At 37.4% G+C, this 13,484-nt stretch overlaps 1 pseudogene; it reads left to right on the forward strand.

Annotated features, from left to right (window-relative positions):
• Positions 1 to 2,532: 2,532 nt before the first annotated feature.
• Positions 2,533 to 12,747, forward strand: LOC137624702 (uncharacterized; annotated as a pseudogene).
• The last annotated feature ends 737 nt before the right edge of the window (positions 12,748 to 13,484 follow it).

Raw genomic sequence — 13,484 nt, forward strand, 5'->3', positions numbered from 1 at the left:
TCAGTCAGTGTCCTTGCTGGTTTTGGTACCGCTGTGTGTGGATACCCGATGGATTGGTGGTGTGTTGAGTTCCTTGGAGGTGTAGAGGAATGAGAGTGAAATGCCCTCTTCTAGGTTGCTGTCGACAGACCCCGGGTTCAGGACCAGGAAGGTGAGTGGTGTCATAGGTGTCTTGAAGGTGGCTGACAGCGACGACACTGAAGGTTTTGCTGAAGGAGCCTGGACAAGGGTGGCTGAAGGTACTGAAGTTGTTAGTGAAGGAGCCTAGACAAGGGTGGCTGACAGTCCAGGTGGAATCCTTGGTTGCTCCATCGTGGTACAGGGCCAGGAGGACTGGCCTGAAGACTGTGGTGACTGGGGCGGCATCAACGTTACAGGTGATGGCTGACTGGCTGGAGGTTGCTACTGAGGCTGCTGCTGCTGCTCTGGAATTACCTGCAAGGTGGCTGGTTGAGGTTCATGCTAGAACTGCTGCTGCTGAGGTGGCTGCCTAGGTTGCTGCTGCTGTGGGCCTTGCCAGGTCAAGAGTGGTTATTGATGTGGCCACTGGAAGAGCTTACGCCGCTGCCTGTAGCGGTGTACAAGGTTGAGGCAGTCTATCTGGAATTCATGCCAGGAGTCCTCCGGGATGGCATACATGTGGCCTTCCAGCAGGCACGCAAAATCGTGTACGATCTTATGCTGGCCAGTGTACGAGTGGGTGGGCACCAAGGAATATGCTTTGGAGATGATCTGAAACATACAAACATTGTAACAATTTAGTACAGCATTTCAATACAACATATTGGATATGCCATGTAAAAAGCAATGGATGAAACTGGAATACAATCTGCATGTAGACATTGGGATTCTCACCTGTTGCACTACATTAATGGGGTCGCTCTGGGTCACCCAGGTATCGGTGGTTGTGGTGGCTGTCTGTGTTGTTGGTGGCCTGAACCACTTCCCCTTGCCATTGCCCTGCCCGGTTTCGTCGCTGTCCGTCACTGCAGCTGACTCTGGAACAGCAAACTGCTCACTGGGGACTGTCTCTCCATGAATGATGTGTTTTATCAGGAAACTCCAGGTCTCCATGATCTGGTCATCACGGGCACTCCTTTTGTGGCTGGCCAGCCTCGCTCTCATTCTCCTTCTTCATAATCTTCCCCACCTGGGTTCTCAGGTTCTCATAATACTTTTTGCATTGGGCAACAGTGGCAGGAGACTCCAGCTGCTCTCCGACTCGGTCCCACCGCCTGTTCTTGGCCACCACGTTGAGTCACTCCTTCTGCTTCTTGTCATACTGCTAGGGGTTCTCCTTTACAAGGTTGGCCGACCTAAACTCGGCCTCTCTTGTCCATCGGTATTCAGGGATTTCTTTCTTGGACACCCTGACCCGCTTCTGCTTTCTGTTAGCCTCGTCCTCACTGGATGGCTGTCTCTGGTGTTCGACTAGATCCTGCCGCGTCTGTGGGATCACGATATCAAGACTTGATATAGATGACTGAAGGGAATTATCTCTCTCAGCGGTCTCTGCCTCTGGACTGTTGGCTTTAGGCCTTTTCTGCTTTCCTCTTCCTCTTGTCAGCTTGGTTTTAGGCATGTTGTATCTTTGCTGATGACCTCTGGAATGACGAGCACTGTCCAGGAAGCTCTATATATACCCCCACACCGATGAGAGCGCCACTGTCGCGCAATAGTCGTTAACTGCTCGTGAACTGTTCGTGAACTGATCGTGAACTCTTCGTGAACTGGTCGTGAACTCTTCGTGAACTGGTCGTGAGCTGCACGTGTCATGTGTAAACTGTTCATGAAGTGCATAAACTAGTTATGAACTGCTTATGTCATCAATGCGTGATGTACCTATGACCATGCGATGCGCGCATATTCGGGAATATGTCATCAATTACTCATGAACTCAAGTGAGCTGTTCGTGAACTATCCGTGTCAGTTCGTAACAGTTGTGGCATGGCATGCATTGACACACACTAGCACGTATCCTCCCGCATCGTCCCGACAAGGTCACGATGAGTTCACGAACAGTTTGTGCATAGTTCAAGACCCGGTCGCGAATTTTGTCATGACCAAAATTTTGAACATTTCAAAATTCTCATCACGACATGCCGCAAAGTCACGACAGGTTTAAGCTAGACTGACACTTGCACGACTTTTGGCCACGATTTTGTTGTTGCAAGTTGGGCTATTTTGGAGCACGAACTGGGAGGCTCCCGTACTATTCACGAATAGTTCACGATGAGTTCACGACGAGTTCACAAAAAGTTCACGAATGCGTGCCCATACAGCTAAGCTGACACTTGCACGATTCTGTGGTATACATTGGTACAACTCGAGTCGTGCCAGTGCGCAAACTAGTCATAAACTGGCGTGAAGTGTGCGCAAACCCGTCGTGACTGCGTGCCATATCGGGACGAGAATTTTAAAATGTAAAAACTTTTGGTCATGACAAAATTTCGCGACCGGGTCGTGAACTATGAGCAAACTGGCCACTGATAGGCACACATTCATGAACTATTCATGAACTCGTCGAGAACTATGCGTGAACTAGTCATGAACAGTGCGGGAGCCTTCCAGTTAGTGCCCCCAAATGGCATGACTTTCCACGACAAAATCATGACCAAAATTCGTGCAAGTGTCAGCCTAACTTCAGTGTCCACATTGACACGAACTGGCACAACGAGTTCACGCATAGTTTGCGCACAGTTTGCTCATAGTGCATGACCCAGTCGCGAAATTTTGTCGTGACCAAAATATTAACATTTCAAAATTCTAGTCCCTACATGTCACGCAATCACGACAGGTTTATGCACACTTTCTAGCCAGTTTATGACTAGTTTGCGCACTGGCATGACTCGAGTCGTGCCAATGTGTACCAGAAAATCGTGCAGGTGTCAGCCTAGCTCGATGGGCACTCATTTTTTGAACTATTCGTGAACTCATGAACTCATCGTGAACTATGCGTGAACTAGTCATGAACAGTGCAGGAGGCTACCAGTTCGTGCCCCAAAATGGCCCGACTAGTTTGCGCACTGGCTCGACTCGAGTCGTGCCAATGCGTGCCATAGATTCATGCAAGTGTCAGTGTGGCATTTCTTTTTTACTCATTGGTTAAATTAAGTATTGACATGCAATGACACACTACCAGAAGTGTTTGCATTGAGCTTCCGCAGTGCTCATGCTTGGTTCGATGAAGTGGTGGACATATGGCATGAACAATTATGAGCATTTATGCCAACAAATTTTTAAACATTAAAAAATGTTCTCTCAGGAATATGAATTATAGTGTTATGATGCACTTATAGTTGGTCAGCAATACATTCAGTTTCTAAGTATTTCATGCAAAATTTAACATGCAATAGCCATTAAACAACAAACTGCATGGTATTTTAAGCCCCATAAGCATACTTTGAAAGGAGCCGGGCTAAAAAAAAAAAGCAATCTTATTAAAGATTCAAAAGAAGGGAAAATAAATTTGAATATATATATATATATATATATATATATATATATATATATATATATATATATATATATATATATATATATATATATATATATATATATATATATATATATGTGTGTGTGTGTATATATATATATATATATATATATATATATATATATATATATATATATATATATATATATATATATATATATATATATATATATATATATATATATATATATATACAGAGAGAGAGAGAGAGAGAGAGAGAGAGAGAGAGAGAGAGAGAGAGAGAGAGAGAGAGAGAGAATCTGATGATGCATAATATTCAATTCTTCATGTCCGTGATAGTATTCCATTAAACATAACACCATGATACCAAACTATTCAATCAAATCTTCAGTTTATATTTGTCTTTGTTCCTTTTGTAGTTTTTTAAGACTCGCAACGCAAACGCATTACGACAACCTTGTGGACAATGGTGAAGTTTTCTCGACATAATATCAGATTTTCTTTGCACGATCACCTCTTTGACAGCCATTCTACATTATTACTTTTTGTCTTTTTCATTAGAATTATTTATTGATAAGATAATAAATACAATTGAGACAAAAATTAGGTCGTTCAAACTTAATACCTATTTGGTATCTTTAGTTTCCACCAAAGACCTGTATGATTCACCAAATCTTACATTATATAGTATTTAATAACTATACCGAAATTGTACCATGGCAGACGTAAACCTCACGAGCCCTTACGTCACAGTCGACATATATATGTTATTTTGCGCCTAGTTACAAAGTCTTAATTTCCGTTCTTACCAAGCCTACAAAATTGAGATGGCTTTAAACCCAATCCGTCACACTGCTGCCAGTGACTTATTCGAGATTTAGGGGGGCCTTTCCTCCACACTCAAATCTCTCATCACTTCACTAAGGGTACCCTGACACTTGCACGAATTTCTGGCACGCACTGAGAGGTTCCCGCACTGTTCACGACAACTTCACGAGACGTTCACGCATAGTTCACGACAAGTTCACGACATGTTCACGCCACGTTCATAACATGTCATGCATTGGCACGACTAGTTCACGACAAGTTCACGACATGTTCACGCATCTTTCCGCATTGTCACGCATCGTTCACGCATCGTTCACGCCAGTTCACGAATTGGCCACGCCATATAAAGACGGGGCTTCCTACATGATTTTTATCAAAAGCGTATTCTTGTGCTAATCATCTGTATTAATGTGTGGGTTATCTTTATAGATATTTGTAACAATTATACTTCTATTAGTATATATTTCATTATTTAATTATTATCATAGGTAATTAACTGGTTTGAATAATTTTTAAGCTTTATAATTTGCTAGTTTTGTTGTATCGTTTGTGAACTAATATCATTGAAACTGAGGCAGAAAAGATATTATCTCTAAAAATATTAGGTTGGCTAGGGAGGAGATGATTGCCCTGTGAGCTTTGAATTCTCTCGCCAGGGTAAATTTCTTTAGTTGCCCTAATGGCAGTTGTAAACTTTTTTCAATTTTGTAACTTTTCCTGTTTGTATATATATATATATATATATATATATATATATATATATATATATATATATATATATATATATATATATATATATATATATATATATATATATTTATATACATAAACCACAAGCAAAATGAAGAAAGTATATCTCTCTCTCTCTTAAGTATTACACCTGCTCATGAAGGGATTAAAGAACATCTGTCTTCTTTTTGTGGTATAAAATCAATAATTCTCTCTCTCTCTCTCTCTCTCTCTCTCTCTCTCTCTCTCTCTCTCTCTCTCTCTCTCTCTCTCCCTGAGGGATAAAAGAATTTTCCTTCAGCACTACATAATCCTTCGGCTTAGTTCTAATGCATGAAATTGTTTTCTGAGCTTCTCTACAAATGAAAAAGGGAACCTTTAGTTTAATTGACAAATCAAATCCACCATGACCACCTCTATTAGACTCAACTGGTAGAAATACGTTGCCTTTATATCAGAACTTTTCCCTTTTCTCATCTATCCTTTATCACAATTTGGGAGTTCTGTTCTTTTGAAAATATTTTCAAAAATCAAATACCGGTTTGAATTTTGTATATGTGAGTCACAATCGTTGTTGAAATAATGAATAAACAATTAAATAAGGAAAGGGGAGAGGTGAAAGAATATATTGTCATTATACAGATTTTTTCTTTGATGATTATGAGGAAGTAGGGATAAATCCATTGATTTAATTACCACGCACTGGCACGCATCCTCCCGCATCGTCCCTCAGTAGGGATAAATCCATTGATTTAATTGCCACTCACTGGCACGCATCGTCCCGCGTCGTCCCGCACTGTTCACGACACGTTCACTCCAGTTCGCGCATTATTCACGACTAGTTCACGCCAATTTTGTCATGACAATGCATGCCACAAACTTTGAGCATTTCAAAATTCTCGCCACGCATGGCATGCATGCCACGCACCGTTCACGACATGTTCACTCCAGTTCCCGCATCGTTCACGCCAGTTCATGACAAAAGGCGTGCCAATGCGTGCCACACATACGAGTATAACCGTTGGCAAACATAGATTGCTTAAATATACCGCTTTGCACGGTAAGATATGCCGTCTACATATTTATATGTACACAATATAAAGTAAAACAATACTGCGGAGTAGATGCTTGAATCCATTTTTCTTAATAAGATAGGTGTCTCAAACTATGGTGCTTTTGGTTTCACATTAATCAGAAGCCTAATACATTAGTTATAATTAAATAGGAGGGTGTTATGGGTCTTGAAATAGATGGTAGGTAAAATTAGTGTATGATACAAATTATGGGGCCTAACGTTGAACCCTAATAAAACTCATAGAATGATTCTAAGCAGGTTGAGGACAGTGGTTCCACAACATCCAAATATCACAATTGATGGTGTTTCTTTAACTCTATACAACTCTTTTAAAACTTAGGTGTGATTCTTGATATCAAATTTACATTTGAGAAACACATTTGGTCTGTTTCTTCTTCCACTGTACAAAAAGTTCGCCTGTTGAGAAAGTTTTTTTTTTCGGTGATCAATTAATTCTGAAGAAATGTTTTATCATTTTGTATATTTTCGAGTATCTTTCTTTTATTTAGTCTACTGTTGCATAATGTCGTCTTAAAATGTTGGACAAGAACTTGTGGCCTATTATATTTCTTATTCCTGATCTAGATATTAATCTCCGGAACTGTCGCACAATTCATTCTTTTATGCATGTTACAAAAGATTATTCTTAACACTGACTGTCGTTTGCATTCAGATCTTCCCAGACAGAACATACTGCACGTAATACTTGTTATGCAGTTAAGTCTTGCCTTCTTCATCATAAGGCTCTATACTACACTGTATCCTAGAGGATTTATGAAAGCTACAACCGGATTATGGAATGATCTTCCTAATCCGGAAGTCAAATTATTAGAACTTTAGAATTCCAAACTTGCAACGAATATTTTGTTGTTGAACAGGCTGATATAAGTCTCTCTTCATAGTTTGTATATGGCAGATACTTTATAACGTTGTTACTGAATTTGAAATATTTTACTTCTCGTATAATTTATCTATTTCGTTATTTTCTTTTATCTCTAATCTATTTTTCCTTGTCTGAGCCCTTGAGCTTATAGCATCTTACTTTACCAACTAAGGTTGTAGCTTGGATAATAATAATAATAATAATAATAATAATAATAATAATAATAATAATAATAATAATAATAATAATAATATCATTTATTATGTAAATTTCCCTAATTATACGATTAACATTTTCATACTAACCTGACTCGACTCATGGGGAGGGACCTAAGACCTTAATCACATAGGAAGTGACGTTACACGAAACGTAAGAGCCAAAACATGCGACAGGTTAAAACAAGAAGGTAAACAAAAAAGATCTCTAACGACTGCGTAATAAAAGCAGTAATGACACGCTAGAAATAGAGAACGCAAATGACCACGTGTCGCCCAAAAAACCCGTTCACTTTACGTGTTGCCTTTCGTGTAACGCTGTGTCCTTAAGCAGTGGTGTTTATTTATTTCAATAATACCAATTCATTAGGAATTAAAAAAAAAGCATTTTGATTACCTGCCGTTCTTTTTGTTTAATTGTTTATTTATTTGTTTATTTTGTTTATTTGTTCATTTCAATAGGCTTATGCCCTACAAAGTACACTGTGTTCAATCTGTGGTTGCATCTAGTTTTCATTCTTTAAAAAAATAAATAATCTAAAAACAATAAATCCATCGTTTTCAACTGCTGCTCTTATTTTGGTATCTTCAATAAATTAAATTTCTTTATGGTTTGAAAACAGAAAAAAAATGCTTATTGATCAATATGCTGTTGTAAGTATTAATTTGGTGTTAGTAATAGTTTTGGTGATTTTTTTTTTCTGTGTGTGTGTTTTATTGTTTTATTCTCCGTTACTGTTTCTGCTCTTACTGATAAGTTTTAAAACTAATTTCAAATCCAAGCATTGATTCAAGGTTAATTTCCTTTTGCTGATACTGTTTTCGACGATTACCACCCCCATATTGCAAATATGTAAGGACTAGTGACTTCAGTCTCCCATAAGTCCTGAACGACATTATTAATTTTTTTTTTTTTTTTTTTTTTTTTTTTTTTTTTTTTTTTTTGCTAATTTACTAGTTAGCAAAACTTTTCGTATACATTCTCCTTTTCTATTCCTCAATAGGAAATGTTCATGACAATTTTTTTTCTTCTTGCTTACTAAAACCAATGTGTCATCATCCAAGGACTCCATTTTTTTATTTGACAAATATGAACGCCCACTTACGTCTATGTGATACGGTGACCGTTGGTGTAAGAAGTTTCGCAATTTCACCTTTCCGTTTCTTGTTTCAGATCACTTCCTATGTGATTCCGGCCTAAAAGGACATGCCAACCACCACCGGAACGCGTCAAAATATGAAACATCTCTGTCTCATGTGGAATTTAAGCGAAATGATATTGTAGTCCAAAACAGAAATTCATTAAATTATATATTGAGAGAGAGAGAGAGAGAGAGAGAGAGAGAGAGAGAGAGAGAGAGAGAGAGAGAGAGAGAGAGAGAGAGAGAGAGATCAGTCCTTTTAAATTAAAAACGCTCAATGCTCTGTCGCTAGTTTTTGAGGTGGAGAGGTTCTACTGCAAGCACCAACAACCCGTTCATAAGGGGAGCAGTTATTGTTTGGATATATTACCCGGGTTAGAAGGAAACTTTTGCCCACGATAGTACATGTATAGATGCACACATATGTACAGTGAGATCGAAAACTTAACCAACGCTCGGGTGAAACCGTTTCCTCAGATTTCTCAAGTGTCACCTTGATGAAACAGAGAAAGCGTTACTCGTCCTACTACTTCTAGGAAATGAGAGGAGGCTTCCCCAACGTTAGTAAATGCATGCAAATGTTACAAATCGATTTCATTCTGCGTTATAAATTGATGTCTCGAATATCCACTAAATAATATTATACAGAATACACGCACAACCATACACGCACACACCCACATACACACACACACATACACACACACACACACACACACATATATATATATATATATATATATATATATATATATATATATATATATATATGTGTGTGTGTGTGTGTGTGTGTGTGTGTATGTTTGTGTGTGTTCTGTATAATATTATATAGTGGATAGTCGAGACATCAATTTATATGTTGTAGCTGAACAATCCTTTTCATTAACAGCTAGATTAGATTGTTTCGGCATTAGTCTTGTTCCGGTTACTAATGAAAAAAAAAAAATTTTATATGTAGTAAAATTTTCATAAAAAATACCATGAATTAGTTATTCTGCGAGAGAGAGAGAGAGAGAGAGAGAGAGAGAGAGAGAGAGAGAGAGAGAGAGAGAGAGATTTTGAGTTTACTATAGTTAATAAAGTAATCGATCTTCACATATTCCATTTCAGAAATTTTAGCATACTTCTTTTTTTTTTTTTTTTTTTTTTTTTTGGTTTTTCTAATAAAATTATTGTATTCTGGTTCCCAAAGCTCATCGGTATTCTTAGAATATCATATTGACTGCTACAAACTTTAGTCAGTTTTTAGATATTCATAGATTACAACCTTCTGTAATACATGAGAATACTTTACTATAAAACATATCCCAAGTCATTCAGTTTCAGGGGAATGTGCCATTTCAGTTTACAGACCTTTGCCCTTTATTCATCTATTTTCTTACATTCCATTTCGGTGAGTTCTGCCGTCTCATCGGCTGTGTACGTGGCAAAACATAGTTAGCCTTGACATTTGAAATAAAATCTTGAGTATATACAGTGAAATCTTTGCTGCATTGCTAATTCAATCTTTATTGCTACAGCTTTAATTGGCATGATAATTATCGAGGCTATATGGCTAAATTAGAGATAGGTATCACATCGTACATATAAAGAGATTATTTTTTTAGATTTAGGTGCTTCTTCAAGAAATGGGTAATTTAATACAAAATAGCTGCAGTTACGTTGTCTTTCAGATGCTTGGAGGATTTGCTTCCTAAGGATCCTGATAACATTTGCTTGACTCGAATATACTGTATATAGTTATATCATTATGCTATATAGCCCTCCACATACCGTAAGACTTCTGTAGGAAAATTTACCCGTATGCTTTAGAATCAACCAAAATAGTTTCATTAACTGAAATAATGATAAAGGAATTAAATATAGATTGAATAAAAGGATCACCCCTATACTAATTGATTGCACTGGCTGCTGATTAAAGCCAGATTTGAATTTAAAATATGTATAAAAACCCATCAAGTTATCAGAACCAGTCGTCCAAAATACTTGAGGGAATTGCTACATATTGCGCCGCCAACAAATCTTGTCAACACGAGAATAGATACAGATGGCTTCCAACTGTTGAAATCTACTATCGTTTCCAGAGGCCGTGTAATAGTGTTTTTCCCAAATATCTAACAAACCGGCTTATGAATTTCCATGAAACTACAGCAATGAATGTTTCAAACATTGGCCTAATTTTTTGGTGGTACAATGAATTGACAGATGTGCTTAATTAATCCGTTTACTCTTAGAAAAAAAGAGCAACTTCTTCCCTTCCTTCAGAGCGTTTCGAAGAAGTGGTACTTAATCACGTAACTGTGACGCAGAGGTTCCCCAAACCCTCCTTCGGTGTTTACACCTATGGGTATCCTAGTACCCCCCCCCCCTTCCTTCTTGCCTTCTTTCCTTCATTCCCATTGTTACTAGGCTACCCAGTAAATCCCTGTTAGGAAAGACTGTGTACTGCATATATAAAATGAGCCGGAAGAGCAATAAAATGTTTTATGGTGGTAGATAATGATTAGATGGTTAACACAAATTATCAAACATAATAAAAGAGGTTTAAAACAGGGGTGTGGAATCGCATTGAGAGATATTCTACTCGGACTCCTACAAATTTTAGATTTGCGACTAAAAAATTAAATTAAATAAAAAAAAAATAAAAACATTAGTAGAAATAGAATTTTTTTTTCCTTGAGAGAGTTGTTTATTTGGAATGATGTTATTGGGGCAAGACTGGAGCAGGATTCAGAAATAATTTCACCGACTTCGACTCCTAACTCAGCCCTTTTAGTACGTCCAAGGTAATCATCGGTAGCAGTTGTAGTAGTAGCTATGAACTATTTCATATAGATTCGACTTTAGTCATGGCAAATATGTTACTTTGTCCTTGCCATTGCAAAACTACAATTGCGCTGAAACTCTTCACCATTTACAACAGAGAGAAAGAGAGAAACCGCCTGAAAATTAGTATAAATCGGTATGAAAAGTATGACTTTAATAAGTACATGATATATTGCAATATACTGCTAGCCACATATATATATATATATATATATATATATATATATATATATATATATATATATATATATATATATATATATATATATATATATATATATATATATATATATATATATATATATATTTATATATATATATATATATATATATATATATATATATATATATATATATATATATATATATTTGTTTATTTAAATGTATTTATATTTTTTCCTACAGGCCATGTGAACGAGTTGCTGATGATATGGGTATGACTCCGAACGCTGTCCGTGGAAAGAATCCTCATCCACCTGAAACACCACCTGCATCATCAAATACGTCGCCTCTGGTCTTTGACAACTTCACCGTTGGTTCCATTAGGAGACATGTGCACAGCATGTTTGCTGCTAAGCGATTTTTCACTATTGCCACTTCAGCGGAAGAACCTAAAATGCTAAATATCATTCCTGAAGAAACATCTGAGAAGGCAGTATGGCGAATCCTCCATAACATGGGTTTCCAGTACAAGACATCCCAGCGGAAAATGTACCTAAGGAGAGAAACTTTGGACGTCGTTTGCCGCCGAGTGGATGCTCTACGATCCCTCCAGCAACATCGTGATGAAGGAAGAGAAGTCGTGTATGTCGATGAGACGTGGTTTACGACGAGAATGCAACATAGCAAGGAGTGGGTGGACACCTCTCAATCTGTCACCAGTGGCACCTACAGCTGGCAGGTGCCACCAGGAGAAGTAGAGAGGTTTGTGGTGGTAGCAGGTGGTACAGCTAAAGGTTTTGTAGAAAATTCATTTTTATGCTTCCCTGCGAAAAATAAAACCGGCGACTACTATGGAGAAATGAATTCAGAGATATTTATTCGGTGGCTAACATCACAGCTCCTGCCGTCACTTGAGGATCCTTCGGTGCTGGTGCTAGACAACGCCCCATACCATAGCCAATTGACAGGAGATAGCCGATGCCCAACAACAGCTACAAAAAAAGGAGGATTTGGTTAACTGGCTCAGGTCTCGAAAAATACAGCATCCAGCTCACGCAACACGCCCTGAGCTTCTAAAGATATGCAGGTGCAACCGGCCGAAACCAGTTTATATTGTGGATCATATAATCCGTGAATGGGGCCATGAAGTGGTTGGTTGCCCCCTGCCCATCCTGATATCAACGCCATCAAGCAGGTGTGGGGCTGTATGAAATATTGCAGCGGTTTACCCTGCTGATCTCTTTGCCAGGCTTGAAGAGGCCAGGCTTGCTGTAACAGGGGAGACGTGGGCTGGCGCTGTCAGGAGATCAAGATATTTTGAAGATGAGTACTGGCTTTCAGATAATACTCAAGACAGTATAGATCCGGTTATCATCAACATTGATAGTGACGAGGAAAACAATCTTTTCCTTGAGAGTGATGATGAGTAAATTGTATGTGTCCATTTTTTTTTTTCATCCCTCATAAATCTATGCTTTCCAGCAATTGGTGATAACATTATTTTGGAAAAGCAAAGCTAATGAATACTTTGATACGAGTATATCAGCTTGGCATGTGGACAATGTCAATGGATTTCTAAAAGTAAGGTTGATTGGTTCATTTATTGAAGTCTGGTATAATTCCAGTGACAAAGTCGCAATGATATTTGTCACATACCTTTTAAGTAACAAATATAGGTACTGGTACTTATAACGTAAATAAATATATAAAACTATAGGTTAAAATATAATAAATCTTATGTATGTATGAACACACACACACACACACACACACATATATATATATATATATATATATATATATATATATATATATATATATATATATATATATATATATATATATATATATATATATATATATAAATATATATATATATATATATATATATATATATATATATATATATATATATATATATATATATATATATATATAATGATTTCAAAATTTATCAAATGGCCGATGTCAATGCCCTTATATGAAACATCTTTTAGAAGTCTATCTTCTAGGGGATTCAAGCTACTCTGGTGAAATTGATATGATAAATTATATCAAACAATGCTCTCTGTCATTTTCTTCCTGGCAATTGATGTATCGAGTAACCTCTGTTGTATGGAAGAATGAGTCCTACGGCTTAACCTAAAGAAAACTATATTTCTATTGC

The sequence above is a fragment of the Palaemon carinicauda genome, chromosome 31 (genome assembly GCF_036898095.1).
Source record: "Palaemon carinicauda isolate YSFRI2023 chromosome 31, ASM3689809v2, whole genome shotgun sequence".
NCBI classification, from domain to species: Eukaryota; Metazoa; Arthropoda; class Malacostraca; order Decapoda; family Palaemonidae; genus Palaemon; species Palaemon carinicauda.